General features: G+C 52.8%; 1 pseudogene; it reads right to left on the bottom strand.

Annotated features, from left to right (window-relative positions):
* Positions 1 to 11,810: 11,810 nt before the first annotated feature.
* LOC129783456 (olfactory receptor 14C36-like) lies at positions 11,811 to 12,744 on the bottom strand (annotated as a pseudogene).
* Positions 12,745 to 13,249: the final 505 nt, after the last annotated feature.

Here is a 13,249-nt window from a genome sequence, read left to right on the forward strand (position 1 = left end):
TCTGGGTGAGGGAGGGGTGAGCAAGTGACTGCGTGGTGCTTGGTTGCCGGCAAGGGTTAAACCACGACAGCACCGACCTGGCTGCCCTCATAACCAACGGCCTCGTCATCACTGCCGTCATCAGCTCAACACCCGGATGTATTTCTTCCTCCTCAACCTCTCCCTTCTCGACCCGTGTTCCATCTCCACCACTCTCCCCAAAGCCCCAGAGGACCTTTGGTGCAGCTGAACCTCATGTCCAGGAAGGACAAAGTGCTTTGGAATGTGTCCTTGGCAATGCTACCTGTGATCCAGGAACACTGTGAAAATCATTGGTCTGTTCCTCAACTGCCTCAGCACAGGGATGATAATCAACGGTGCTGGCTAACTGGGGAGGCCCCAGAAGACTGGGGGTTAGTCAAAGTGGTGCCCACCTGCAAGATGGGCAGGAAGGAGGATCTGGAGAACTACAAGCCTGTAAACCCAATCCTTGTGTCAGAGAAGGTCATGGACGACAACTAGGTTGCTCAGGCAAGACTTGCCCTTGTTGAAGCCATGCTGGCTGTGCTGAATTACCTCCCTGCTCACCGTCGGCCTTAGCACAGCTTCTAGGAGGATCTTTTCCATGATCTTCCCAGGCACGGAGCTGATGCTGACAGGTGGCCAGTTCCCAGGGTTCCTCTTTCTACCCTTTTGGAGGATGCGTGCAATGTCTCTCTTTTTCCAGTCACCAAGAACTTCACCTGAGTGACTTGACATTTCCAATAGCATGGAGGGTGGCTTGGCGACTCCATCAGCCAGCTCCCTCAGGACTCAGGCATTCATCTAGTCAGGTCCCACAGACTTACTCATGTTCAGGTTCCCCATGTCTGTTGTTACTGGTTTGCCAGTTGTGTTTGTTGGGGGTGCACATTTAATTTGTCCTTCATTCTCTAAGTGACATGCCTAGACCAGTCCTTCTTCTCCTTCTTCTTTGAGTCCCGTGCCATGTTCAGATCCAGCCACACTTTGTCCCTCCTGACACATCCCTACGTAACTGGGCAGCATCCCTATACCCTTTGCAGGATCCATGGCCCTCCTTCCACATCCTCTGCAATTCCTGGATGGACCTCTTCAATCGGGTACATCTGACAGTTGACGGGATGTGTCAGGAAGACTCTCAGAGTTTCTGTAATGCAGAGGAGAAGGAGATGCTCCAGAGGAGGGCTTCCTTGCCACACCATCAGGGGAGAAGGCATGGCGGCTCTCTGCTCCCAGGCACAGCTGCAGGGGTGTGAAGTTGCTGTGTGTGGAACAAGGGGTGCCCAAGGCCGGCTGGGCTGAGTGGGTGGTGGGAGACTAGAATTCATGTTGCTGGTTTGGAGCAGGCACTGAGAACCCAGCTCTCGTTAGCACTTTTCTGAGCTGCTCCTTTGGCCCTGCACACACCAGGATGGCCCTGGGCAGTGCCGTGCTGCCAGGAGGGTGCAGAAGGGCAGAGCTGAGCACAGAGCGGGTGGGATGGCTATGTGAGCCCTGAGTAGCTCGGAGGCATGGGGCCAGAGAAGCAGCTCCAGGCAGGGACAGCTCCAGGCAGCAGAGACCTGGGCAGGCAGCAAGAGGGAGCTGCTCCCAGAAACACTGTGGGAGGGGGGATTCAGGCATCTCCCTGCCATCCCCTGCAGGGCAGGCACCTTCCCTGGAGAAAGCCCCTGCTCTTCTTTACCATCAGCATAGCCTCTGCACTTAGAGCCAGGGGCTCGGTCGCCTTCTCCGTGGCCTCACCCCAGAAGGGGAGAAATCACCAAATACCCTCCCAGCTGCCCCATCCTGCCTCCACTGGTAGCAGCGCTGCAGCGTTTGTCCATCTTCCCCCCTTCTGTCTCTGCTCCTCGTGCTCTTATCACTCAACTTGGATGCGGCGTGGGACTCAGAAGCACTTGAGAGACCAGCCTGAGGGGTCTTGCCATACAGGTTAGCCTATGGCAGTAAGGTCTCCCAATCGCCTCCTGATACCTAAGCTCCCAGAAGTCCAAAAGAGACACCTCTCACTTCAGGACACCCCACCTTCAGGAGCTGGGTGGCTGCAGGCTGCGCTCCGGAAGGGCACAACTCTCCGGTGGCATCGCTGTGTGATCAGGGAGCCCCATGGAGAAGACACCCCAGGAATGCTGCTGGGTAGCTGTGCACAGGCAGCTGCAATGTGCCCTCTGTGTCCCTGGCTGCAGGGGCAGAGCGGAGATCCTTCTCAGGTATGATGAGGCAGCATGAGGAGTTTGCAGATCGGTACTTGGAAACTGGCTGCCTCTGCTCTCAGCAGCGTCCAGTTCCTTCTCTGGGAAGCACTGGGGGTGATAGTCCTGCAGGTCAAGGAGCTGCCAGCACAGGGCAGCTGAAACCAGGGCGGGTGGACAGACTGGCTGTCCTCAGTCCGCACAAAGGGACTGTCTCTTTGCCTCTCAGGGCCCACCTGATGGCACCTGCAGTGCAGCAGGAATGGCAGTGCCAAAACCACTCCTCAGCTGTGGTGGGGCAACCGGAACAAAATACACAGAGAAAAATCCCCTCAACTCCGCTCCATAGTTGGGTGAACACGGGGTGGCAATGCTGTGAAGCCCTTTGATGCCCTGAGTGTATTTAATCCTAGATCACGCCACGTTCCTATTTTGCTACTGCTGTAGGGAAGGACTGACTCCTGCAGAGCCCACAGCAGAGTATCCTACTCCCTGGAGCACCCTCAGCAAAAACCAACTCATGAGAGATCTAGTAAAGGTCTTCGGGAAAGCAGAGAGGCCTTTTCAGTGGAGTTCCTCTGAGAAATATGTTAGGTTTTGCTCAGCAAAGTCTTGCCTAACCCTTTTCCCTCTCAGACAATCTCTATGCCAGGAAGCACCAGATGCCAAGTGGCAACTCCTTAACCCAGTTCCTCCTCCTGGCATTGGCAGACACGCGGGAGCTGCAGGTCTTGCACTTCTGGCTCTCCTGGGCATCTCCCTGGCTGCCCGCATGGCCAACAGCCTCATCGTCACCACTGTACTGTGCAATCACCTCCTCCACACCCCCATGTCTTTCATCCTCATAACCTCTACCTCCTCGACCTGGGCTCCATCCCCACCATTCTCCCCAAAGCCATGCTCAGATTCCTGTACGACCAGAGCCATCTCTTACTGAGGATTTGCTGCCCAGCACTTACTGATTCTCTTTTTCATTTCAGCAGAGTATTTTCTTCTCACTGTGATGGCTTATGACTGCTTATGAGATTTGCCAACTACCTCGCAAACCTGACAGCCTGCAGTTGTGCGTGAGGAGCTCCACAGTGGATGTCATTTCCCTCAGCTTTACAAAACTCTTGTCATGGTCTTCATCAGTGTTCTTCTGCCCAAGCGATGCCATGACACTCTGGGTGCAAACAGAAAGAGATGAGTAAAACACCAGCTGGATGGTCAGGCTGAGAGAGCAGTGGGGAAGGGCTCACACCCCACCTGGAGGCCACTGGGACATACTGGGGCAGTGTGGGCAGCACAGGGGACTCTCCTGCTTACAGTTTAAGAGCTGTAAAGATAATCCAGTGGAGGCAACTCTCACAGTGTCTGTCGGTGGCACCAAACTGAGAGGACCATCCCTGTGCCCTAGGGATGCCATGGAGGGGAACCCTGGCAGGTGGGGTGGCCGCCCTGTCAGGAGCTGCACAGATGCAGGAAGGACCAAGGGCAGAGCCTGCACCTCCCTCGGGTGGACTAACACCCTGCAGCTGCAGGGCCTGGGACCTGCCTGGCTGGGCAGTGTCTGTGCAGAAAAGGCCCTGGTGGTGCTGGGGGACAGAAGGCAAAACACAATCCCAGCCCGTGACCTGGTAGCAGAGGCAGCCAGCCGTGCCCTGGAGCGTATGAAGAGGTGCCTTGACAAGGGAGTGCGGGAAGTGATTGTGTCTCCGTGCTCATCCCTCGTTAGACCCCCTGTCCATGACTGTGTTCATTTTTGGGCCCTGACTGGGGAGGGAAGGAGGGAGGGAGCGGCTGGGTGGCTGCTGGGCATTTGGCCAGTGACAAGCCGTTACAGCAAGGAAGGTGTGTATGTGGGAGGGAGTTCAGGAAGGAAGGGAGGCAGCAGAATGTCCCCAGGACTTGGAGGGCCATGGAGTCATTTCATTGGCCACCCCATTCAGAATGAAGCTGGGAAGTGAGCCTGAAATTCAGAACCAACAAGGTCAATAGACAGGCCAGGCTGTTCCTGTGGTTGTGCCTGGAGACCCGCACACCTACAGCACAGGTTGTGCTGGGGCTGAATCTCCTGCCTGGCTTCAATGGCCTCCCGAAGCCATGGACAAAGCTTTGGGTGGAGGCCCCAGGTGAGGCTGGTCAGGGCCAGGAAGGCCTAGGGATGCTCTCAGGGCCCTGCCCCCATGGGATCCCACCTGCCAGTGCCCTCAGCAGGCCAGGTTCTCCTTCCCTCCTGTCCTGGGCTGTGCTCTGCTGCTCTCCTTCCCCATGTGCCTGGGCATCAGGGACACCACAACTGCACACTACTAGAAGCAAGGTGGCCCTGGTCTTCAAATCCCTGAGCAGATTGTCCTCTTTGGGGAGTCCCAGGTGCAGATGAGCATCAGAGTGGGTGGCCTGGTTGGTCTGGGGAACTCTCCCACAAAGACCTGGGCTCCTGGCATCCTTGCTTACCTGTGCAGTGATCACCAAGGAGACTGATTCCCCCAGAAGAGACAGGCTCTGTGATCCACAGGTTTCCTCAGGTCATTTCAAGAAGACGTTGTTCATGCCTCACCCTGACTGTATGACCTGTCGCTCTGTCCTGGCTCGGGCTGGCATGGAGTGCATTTTCTTCACAGCAGCCCTTCTGGTGCTGTGCTTTGCATCTCTTCCTAAGGCAGCGCTGACCACACACCAGTGTTTTGGCCACCGCTGCAGAGTAATCACCAAGGCTTCTCTTTCTCACACTCTGCCTGCGCTACAAGGAGACTGGGGGGATGCAAGGAGCTTGGGCAGCTGACCCCCAGTGACCACAGGGATATTGCATATCCCAGGACGTTGTGCTCATCAATAACAGCTCGGGGAAAGGAGGATGAAAAGAGGACATTTGTGGTCATGGCATTTGTCTTCCCGTGTCACTGACAGATTGCTGAAGAGCAGCTTTTCTGGAGATGGCTGAACCCCTGCTGCCCATGGCAAGGAGTGAGCGAATTGCTCATGTTGCTCTCCTTGCACACAAAGCTTTTGCTTCTCCTGTTGAACTGTTATTTTCCTGACCTGTGAGTTTTCTTCTGATCCTCTCCCCCATCACGCTGGGCATGTAAGGGGTCAGTGAGCAACAGATGCTGGGCATTTGCGTGCTGGCCAGTGTCAAACCACAACTAATTCCTCCCTCAGTGCCACCCTGGCTGCTCTCCCCTTTGATCCACACTCAAGCTCTCACCCAACCTCATTGCCTGTCCAATACAAGAGCTCCATGTATCTGAGCTGCCCTGAAATCGCACAGAGCGTCCCCCTCCCCTCATCTTTCCCGTAGGTCTCCCCCACAGACCTTGTGTCTCCATCCCCTACCAAAGGCGTGGGAGCTGCCCTGCCCCTCCTCAGCGCTTACGGCACTGATGTCACAGCTCTGTGGTGGCACAGGGGGCTCCTGCTGCCCGCGCCCCAGGCAGTGGGCTCTGGGGCCCATGTGGGCTGCAGCACCTCAGGGGTGGCACCAGGGCCAAGGGCAGGCTTGTCACACGGACACCGGTACCCAGGGATGGGAGCCCTTGTGTGGGAGGGGTTTGCTGCCCAGCAGAGGATGCTGGAGCGGGTGGCAGGGGGCAGCAGAAGGATGAAGGACGTTCCCACCACGAGAGCAAGGGCTGCAGTCCCCGAGGCCAGAGGGCAACAGGCCTGGGCTGCGCAGCCCTGGCAGGAGAGGGCTTTGCTCTCCCAGGTGACTCTGTAGCACCCTGCGGCCTGTGCCAGAGCTGAAGCTCGTCTCCAAGATGGGCAAGATGCTGCTGCTGGTGCAGAGAGAGCCCCTGGAGGAGGCCAGCCCGTGATCCAGCCCTCCTGGGGCTATCCTGCTGGTGGCAGGCCGGCCAGAGAGCAGCTCTGCAGAGAAGGACCTTTGGGTGCCGGAGGACAAGCAGCTGAGCAGGAGCCATCGATGCACCCTCATGGCAAAGGCCAATGGCCCCCTGGGCTGCATTAGGAAAAGCATCGCTGGCTGATGGGGGGAGGTGACCCTTCCCCTCCTCTCAGCACTGCTGAGGCCACATCTGGAGTGCCGTGTCCAGGGCTGGGCTTCCCAGAGCAAGGGAGTTGTTGACCTACTAAAGTCCTGCAAAAGGCCACCAAGCTTCTTGAAGGGACTGGAACATGTCTCCCAGGAAGACAGGGTGAGAGATCTACAACTGTTCAGTCTGGAGAAGAAAAGGCTCTGAGAGTCTTATTAATGTATGCAGCATTCCATGCGAGCCAAGGTTACACTTTTTGAACTGAGGATGTTCAACCACTGCAGGTAGTTGCCAAGAGTGGTTATGGAAAGTCCACCCCTTGACATATTCCAAACCTACCGAGCCAAGGCCTTGTACAACCGGCTTGAGCTGGCTGCACGTTTTAAACTAATTGGTTCTTGAAGCTAAGCCTTGCATACTAGGCAATCCCTGATTGGTGGTTAACTACCATCAATTAACCGCAAGGTGTTACCTTTCCTTGGCGCCAAGCTTGGTGCCATCCGTCTCCCACTCCCCTGTGCTCTGTAAACATGCCTCATCATGTTAATTGTTGTCTAGATAAGCTCGAGCACATTCCCCTCAGCTAACTGATTGCCGCGCATGGTCCTAGTTTCCAGACCGCTCCTGCATCTCCCCCTTCCTGTTGCACAAAAGAACCCCTGAAACGGAGCAAAAACATGGCACAAGTAATAGAACAAATAAAAAACCAACTAAGACATATTATCAATGTCAAAATAACCCACTGTCTTTGTTCCATACAGTTTTACACTTTCCCCTTTTTGTTTTTGAACAGCTAGTACCAGGTTTGCCATGTTCTGCAGGGCCCTTGCAAACATGACAGCAACCAAGGCAATAGCAAACAAACAATACTGCCAATTGAGTGAATGGATGCCAAAAAAGGCTGAAATTTTCTCAGATTTTGTTAACATGTTGCTGCAATGGGGCGCCTAAAATCCACACAGCGCATACCATCAAAATCCTCACAGCCATGTCCCTGAACAAACAACAAAAAGCAGCGGCAATTTTGACTCACATTCTTAACTGACTACCAAACAAGGTGATTTAACTCTTTAATGCTTTCCCTGCTGTTACTCTGGATAAGAGAAGAACCGCTGCGACACGTTCCCATCATAGCCTCCTACTGCATTAGCATCTACAGAAAGACAATTATCGACATTCAAAGTGTAAACAATATCAGCTTCTTTTGGATTAACATTATACATAGATGGACGGGCACACCATACAAGAACTGGTTCAGTCAAAAAGTTCGAAACATCGCATGCCTTCTCTGAACATACCTCTGGGGTCATTCCCCTCATTCCCTCTCTTTTTTTATGCAAAGAGAAACACTTTTACCATAACAGAGAAGCCCCTATTTACATCTCTGAGCCCGGACACAAACCACAGCTGTATGCTCCACCAGGCTCAGGGCAGAAATTGTTCATGTAGTTACTTAGCTCTATATCACTACAAGTATGCAGACACCTATTAAACACTAAATAACCATGTTTATCTTTCCTATTCTCCTTCACAATACCCAGCTGTTCTCTCATCTCTTGTTAGGTCAAATATTCTCATTTTCCTCTCCTACATCTCTCTTCAGACATTCTCTATCCTCCTTTTTTTTGCTTGTTAATTGCGACAAGGCAAAGGTTGTGTGTAGCTGGGTGACCATGACCTGATTTATGTTAGAATCAACTAAACACTGAATACAGGAAAAAAAGGTATGGGAGACGTAAGGCAAACATCAATAAGGTGGTTAAAGATAATTATAATAAATCCTGTAATACTTTTGATCCATGGCCCAAAGTTTCCCAGCCGTGAGAAGAGACCAACGGCATCCCGCCCCTGGCTCTGCTGCAGATCCTTGTTTTAAGGCTTTTGAGTTTTGTATACTTTTGTAAATTAATTCACAGTGGTCACTCAGATTCACGTAACACATCCTACCAAAGTCTTCACACTTGTGTCCCTGTGCTAATAATAAAAATCAATAGCAACTCGGTTCTGTAGCAACATATGATGGACAGAATCAACATCTGTTAATACGCCAGAAAAAAAAAATTAGTATTTTTAGTATTACTTTGTTTAGCAAGCTAGCAGCCTAATTTACTAAGCAAGTTAAGAGCGTGTACTATTCTTACAGAAGAGATTAGAGAAGCAAAAATGTGTTATGCCGCATTCCAGAACTCAGCCTGAGAATTACAGTCTGCTGTGAGTTCTGCGTTACAATCATTTGACACATGTTGGGGTTGCGATTGTGAAAGTTGCCCGTTTACAATTTTCATTGACATTATCACAGCTAGTTGTTTTAAAAGCAACCCTTGAGCTTCCTGAAGTTCGACTTGTTGCAAAATATTCTGAAGCCAATCAATCAAGTTAGTATTAAAGTTAGTGACTCTCTAGGACCCTGCAAGACTGTGGCAAGACTCCCGCACCCTGACTGCTTTAATAGCCATCTCATTCATTTGCAAACAGTTGTCCCTGGCATACCTTGCCTGAGTCACAGAATCGGCACAGTTAATTGCTCCAGCTATCTGCTCATAGTTAACAGCAATTCCCCGATTAAGGTTTTCAGTCAAGGCCACTACAGGTAGCTCACAAAAATCAAATAACCACATCATATACTGTATCAGTTAGTACCATACAAAGCAGTAACTTCCAATCATGCAGTGTGAGTGTATAAGGCTCTGCCATCACTTCAAGAAGGGACATAGCAAATGCATTATAAATCCTCCCTTCCCCCACTGCTTTGCTTAACCCTTTAACAGCCTCGTATTGCACAGGCTGCCACTCTGCAGGTTGATTTGTCTGACAAAATACTGAACATCACTGAACTGATTCCCACTTGCATTCCTGCCACCAATCCCTCACACTCCCTTTCACCCTCCCCAAAAATACAATCAATGCATCAGGAGAGACAAGGGGATGGGGGAAAGGTCTAGCTCTTTTCCAGATCTATAGGACCTGGATCAAAAGGTTTATCAGTGTCAATGGAATCATTCTCCGAGTTGTCCTGTTCCCGTGCTTGGTCCTGTGTTGTGAGGGTCGCTGCAGTCAGTGACAGAAGCTTTGGGGGCAGAGGAGGTGTGGACAGAATCGCCATCGCTGACGGTGTCTTGAGAAGAGTCGCGCTGTCGGTGGAATTTACAGCTTCCTCTGGTTTAGCACCGCTAGTAGAATTAGTCCACACTTGGCAAAGAGTAGTCAGAATTTGCCACCAAGATGTTAAATGCATTCCCGACACGGAGTTCCCCTCCGCGGCAGCATCATACAATTGGCTGCTGTATGTACACACTTTCATTCTTTCAAAGTCTCTAAAGTTTCTTGGCTGCTCACCTGTCTCGATGAATACAGGTGTTATCCTCGGGGTTTAGGTTGTCCGCCTGGTCCAGCCAGCAAGACGATCGTTCAGCCAAGCCTTTTCCTCCGGAACGCAGCCCTCTTCCACGAGCTGTCTTTTTGTACAGACCAGTTCCGTCCTTATTCTTCCAAGGCTTGGGAACACCGCCATAGGGGTCACCATTTGAGGAGACTGAGGCACGGGCTCCCGGATCTGACTAGAAGACCCTTTATGAGTCCATATACGTCTCTTTCTGGGGACGAAGCCTGATTCCCCGTTACGGATTTCCCACAGCTCACCTCTCAACTCCGGAGGGATTTCAGGCCGGCTCCTGCTTCCTTTCAGCAGATCATTCAGAGGTCTGTGGGATTCGCTGCATGTCGCTCAGATAGGCGATTCGAGAGCCCTTCACGTTAGATCCTTAAACGCATCACGTCGGGGTCACCAATTTGCGGCGAATGAAGAGACGGGACGCAGCTTGATGCAAGCAAATGTCAATTTATTGTACAGAAGCACGCGTTTTTATACACTTTCAGAAGCTGCGCGTTTTAAACTAATTGGTTCTTGAAGCTAAGCCTTGCATACTAGGCAATCCCTGATTGGTGGTTAACTACCATCAATTAACCGCAAGGTGTTACCTTTCCTTGGCACCAAGCTTGGCGCCATCCGTCTCCCACTCCCCTGTGCTCTGCAAACATGCCTCATCATGTTAATTGTTGTCTAGACAAGCTCGAGCACATCCCCCTCAGCTAACTGATTGCCGCGCATGGTCCTAGTTTCCAGACCACTCCTGCAGCTGGCCGTGCCTCTCCTAGCGGGTTTCCCTGGGTAATCTCCAGAGGTCCCTTCCAATGTCAACGTTCTCTGTCATTCTCTGAGTTTCAAGGACACAAGCAAGACAGAATGAAATGAACAATGCATACCCTTGACCGCAAAGATAGCAGGGTCTATGGAGAGGACCCACGCTGGAGCAGGGCAGAAGTGTGACGAGGAAGGAGCAGCAGCGGTTTCCTGTGCCATCAACCCTCTTCAACATCCCCCCTACACCTCTCAGGGTGTGCTTGTGTAGGTGAATTGGGATCAATGGAGTAATTTGGCCCTGGGAGAAACTGGGGAATGGTCTTCAATGTTTTGGTCATTGTTTCTCACAATCAACATCTTGTTTTAATTGGCAATGAATGAAATTGATCTTTGGCAAGACAACACATCTTTGGCTATGACAGGGATCGGTAAGTAGTCTCTCTGCCTGTACCTTGACCCAGGAGCATCACTGGTTTATTTTCTCCCTTTGTCCTGTTGAGTCAGGGGAGCAGATGAAGAGCTGGGTGGCTGGCTGGGTGCTGGCCATGGTTAACCCTCCACAGGACCACATCAGGACTGCTGAGCCCACAGTGGGGCTCCCCCGCACAAGAAAGACCCTGCCAGACTGGAGCAAGTCCTGCAGAAGCCAGAAGGATGGTTGGGACCTGGAGCATGTTATGGACAAGGAGAGGCTGAGAAACTGGGGTTTATTTGAGATAACATCGAGAGTGAAAGACTGGACCCAGGCCAGTTGGTGGGATCTCCGTCAGTGGTTTACTTCACTATTTCTCAAAGCAAAGCCGTGAGGACATGATCTATTTGGAGATGTCTGACCACAGCCTTGGCTGAGTGGCCAACTGTGGCAAGAGCTATGGGACTTGTGTGTAACCAGTGACAGTAGGAAAGTGGCTCCATTTACATTTAGAGTTGCAATGGAGTTGGGTATCACTGAGCCACTAAGGATGACAGAGCTGACCATGCAGCAAATGTTCCTCGTAGCGACTGGGGTGTACAACAAGCAAAGGAAACGACTGATGCTTAGGACATCTTGGGGCACCTGGGGCAGCTTCCCCTGGGTATCCAGGGAACATGGCACTGAGCAGAGCCCTGTGTCCCACCCGATCACTGCCTTGCTTCCTTCACCATGACCCAAGGATTTGCACCAGGACACCCTGCCGTGTGCCCCCACCCTGTTATTTGCCCCAACTTTGCACACTCACACAGCTGAGCTCTACACTGGTGCTTTACTCTCTGGGGAACTTGATAGATATCTTCACTACACAAGCCCCTTAAATTACAGAGATGTGACACAGGAGTCCAGCTGCACCATCCTGGATGCAAACGTACAAAAGCCTCTGGGTCAGGCAGGCTGGGTTCATTCCTTTGAGGAAGTGGAGTGCATGCAAACACTCTAGGAGAAACACAATCGTGACATTAAAAGTGCTAAATGCACAGGATGTTCCAGAGATGACCAGGAGACAACTTGTGAAGAGATTCAGGCAGTCAGTTCTGCTGAGAGACACCTGACTGCATCAGCTTCTTCAGTGCGTCCTTCAGCTCCTGGTTCCTCATGCTGTAGATGAGGGGGTTCACTGCTGGAGGCACCACCGAGTAGAGAACTGCCACCACCAGGTCCAGGGATGGGGAGGAGATGGAGGGGGGTTTCAGGTGGGCAAACATGCCAGTGCTGAGAAAGGGAGATCACGGCCAGGTGAGGGAGGCACGTGGAAAAGGCTTTGTGCCGTCCCTGCTCAGAGGGGATCCTCAGCACAGCCCTGAAGATCTGCACATAGGACAGAACAATAAAAACAAAACAGCCAAAGAATAAAGAGGCACCAGACACAATAAGCCCCACTTCCCTGAGGTAGGTGTGTGAGCAGGAGAGCTTGAGGATCTGTGGGATTTCACAGAAGACCTGTCCCAGGGCATTGCCTTGGCAGAGCGGCAGTGACAGTGTATTGGCCGTGTGCAGCGCAGCATAGAGAAACCCACTGGCCCAGGCAGCTGCTGCCATGTGGACACAAGCTCTGCTGCCCAGCAGGGTCCCGTAGTGCAGGGGCTGGCAGATGGCCACGTAGCGGTCATAGGCCATGACGGTGAGGAGAGAACACTCCGCTGAAAGGAAAAAGACAATCAGGAAGAGCTGTGCAGCACATCCTGAGTAGGAGATGTCCCTGGTGTCCCAGAGGGAGTTGGCCATGGCTTTGGGGAGAGTGGTGGAGATGGAGCCCAGGTCGATGAGAGAGAGGTTGAGTAGGAAGAAGTACATGGGGGTGTGCAGGTGGTGGTCGCACACTATGGCAGTGATGATGAGGCCATTGGCCATGAGGGCAGCCAGGTAGATGCCCAGGGAGAGCCAGAAGTGCAAGAGCTGCAGCTCCCGCGTGTCTGCAAATGCCAGGAGGAGGAACTGGGAGATGGAGCTGCTGTTGGACATCTGCTGCCTCTGGGCATGGGAACCTGCTCAAGGAGGAAAAGTAGTGACAAGTCAGGCAATTCTTCTGTTAAGGCAAGTGAAAGCCGTTTCTCCTAGATGCACCCCCCGTGCCCCATGCCCCCCCTCTGCCGTTCCTAGGAGAGCTCCCTTCCGAGCCGTGGCTGGAGCTGTGCTGAGTGCTGGCCGAGTGTGCTGTGAGGAGCAGGGGCTGTGCCCGCTGGCTGCCCAGCAGTGAGCCCTGCTCTGCAGCAGGGGCTTCATGGGAACCGTGGGGGCAGGGGCCAGTCCTGGCCTTGCACTGGCTCAGCCCAAACTGCTCCCAGCGCAGAAGGGCCTGTCAGCATCGGCTCTGCCCGTGCTGAGCAACGGCCATGGCCAGAGTCAGGTCAGGAGGGGTTTGTGCTGTGCTCAGGGAGAGCAGGGTGAGTGCTGAGAGGCAAGGGGACTGTCTGTGCCGTAGGGCAGAGGCAGGGACTCTGCTCTCTCCATCCCTCTCCTTCCCAGC

The sequence above is a fragment of the Falco peregrinus genome, unplaced genomic scaffold (assembly GCF_023634155.1).
Source record: "Falco peregrinus isolate bFalPer1 unplaced genomic scaffold, bFalPer1.pri scaffold_42, whole genome shotgun sequence".
NCBI classification, from domain to species: Eukaryota; Metazoa; Chordata; class Aves; order Falconiformes; family Falconidae; genus Falco; species Falco peregrinus.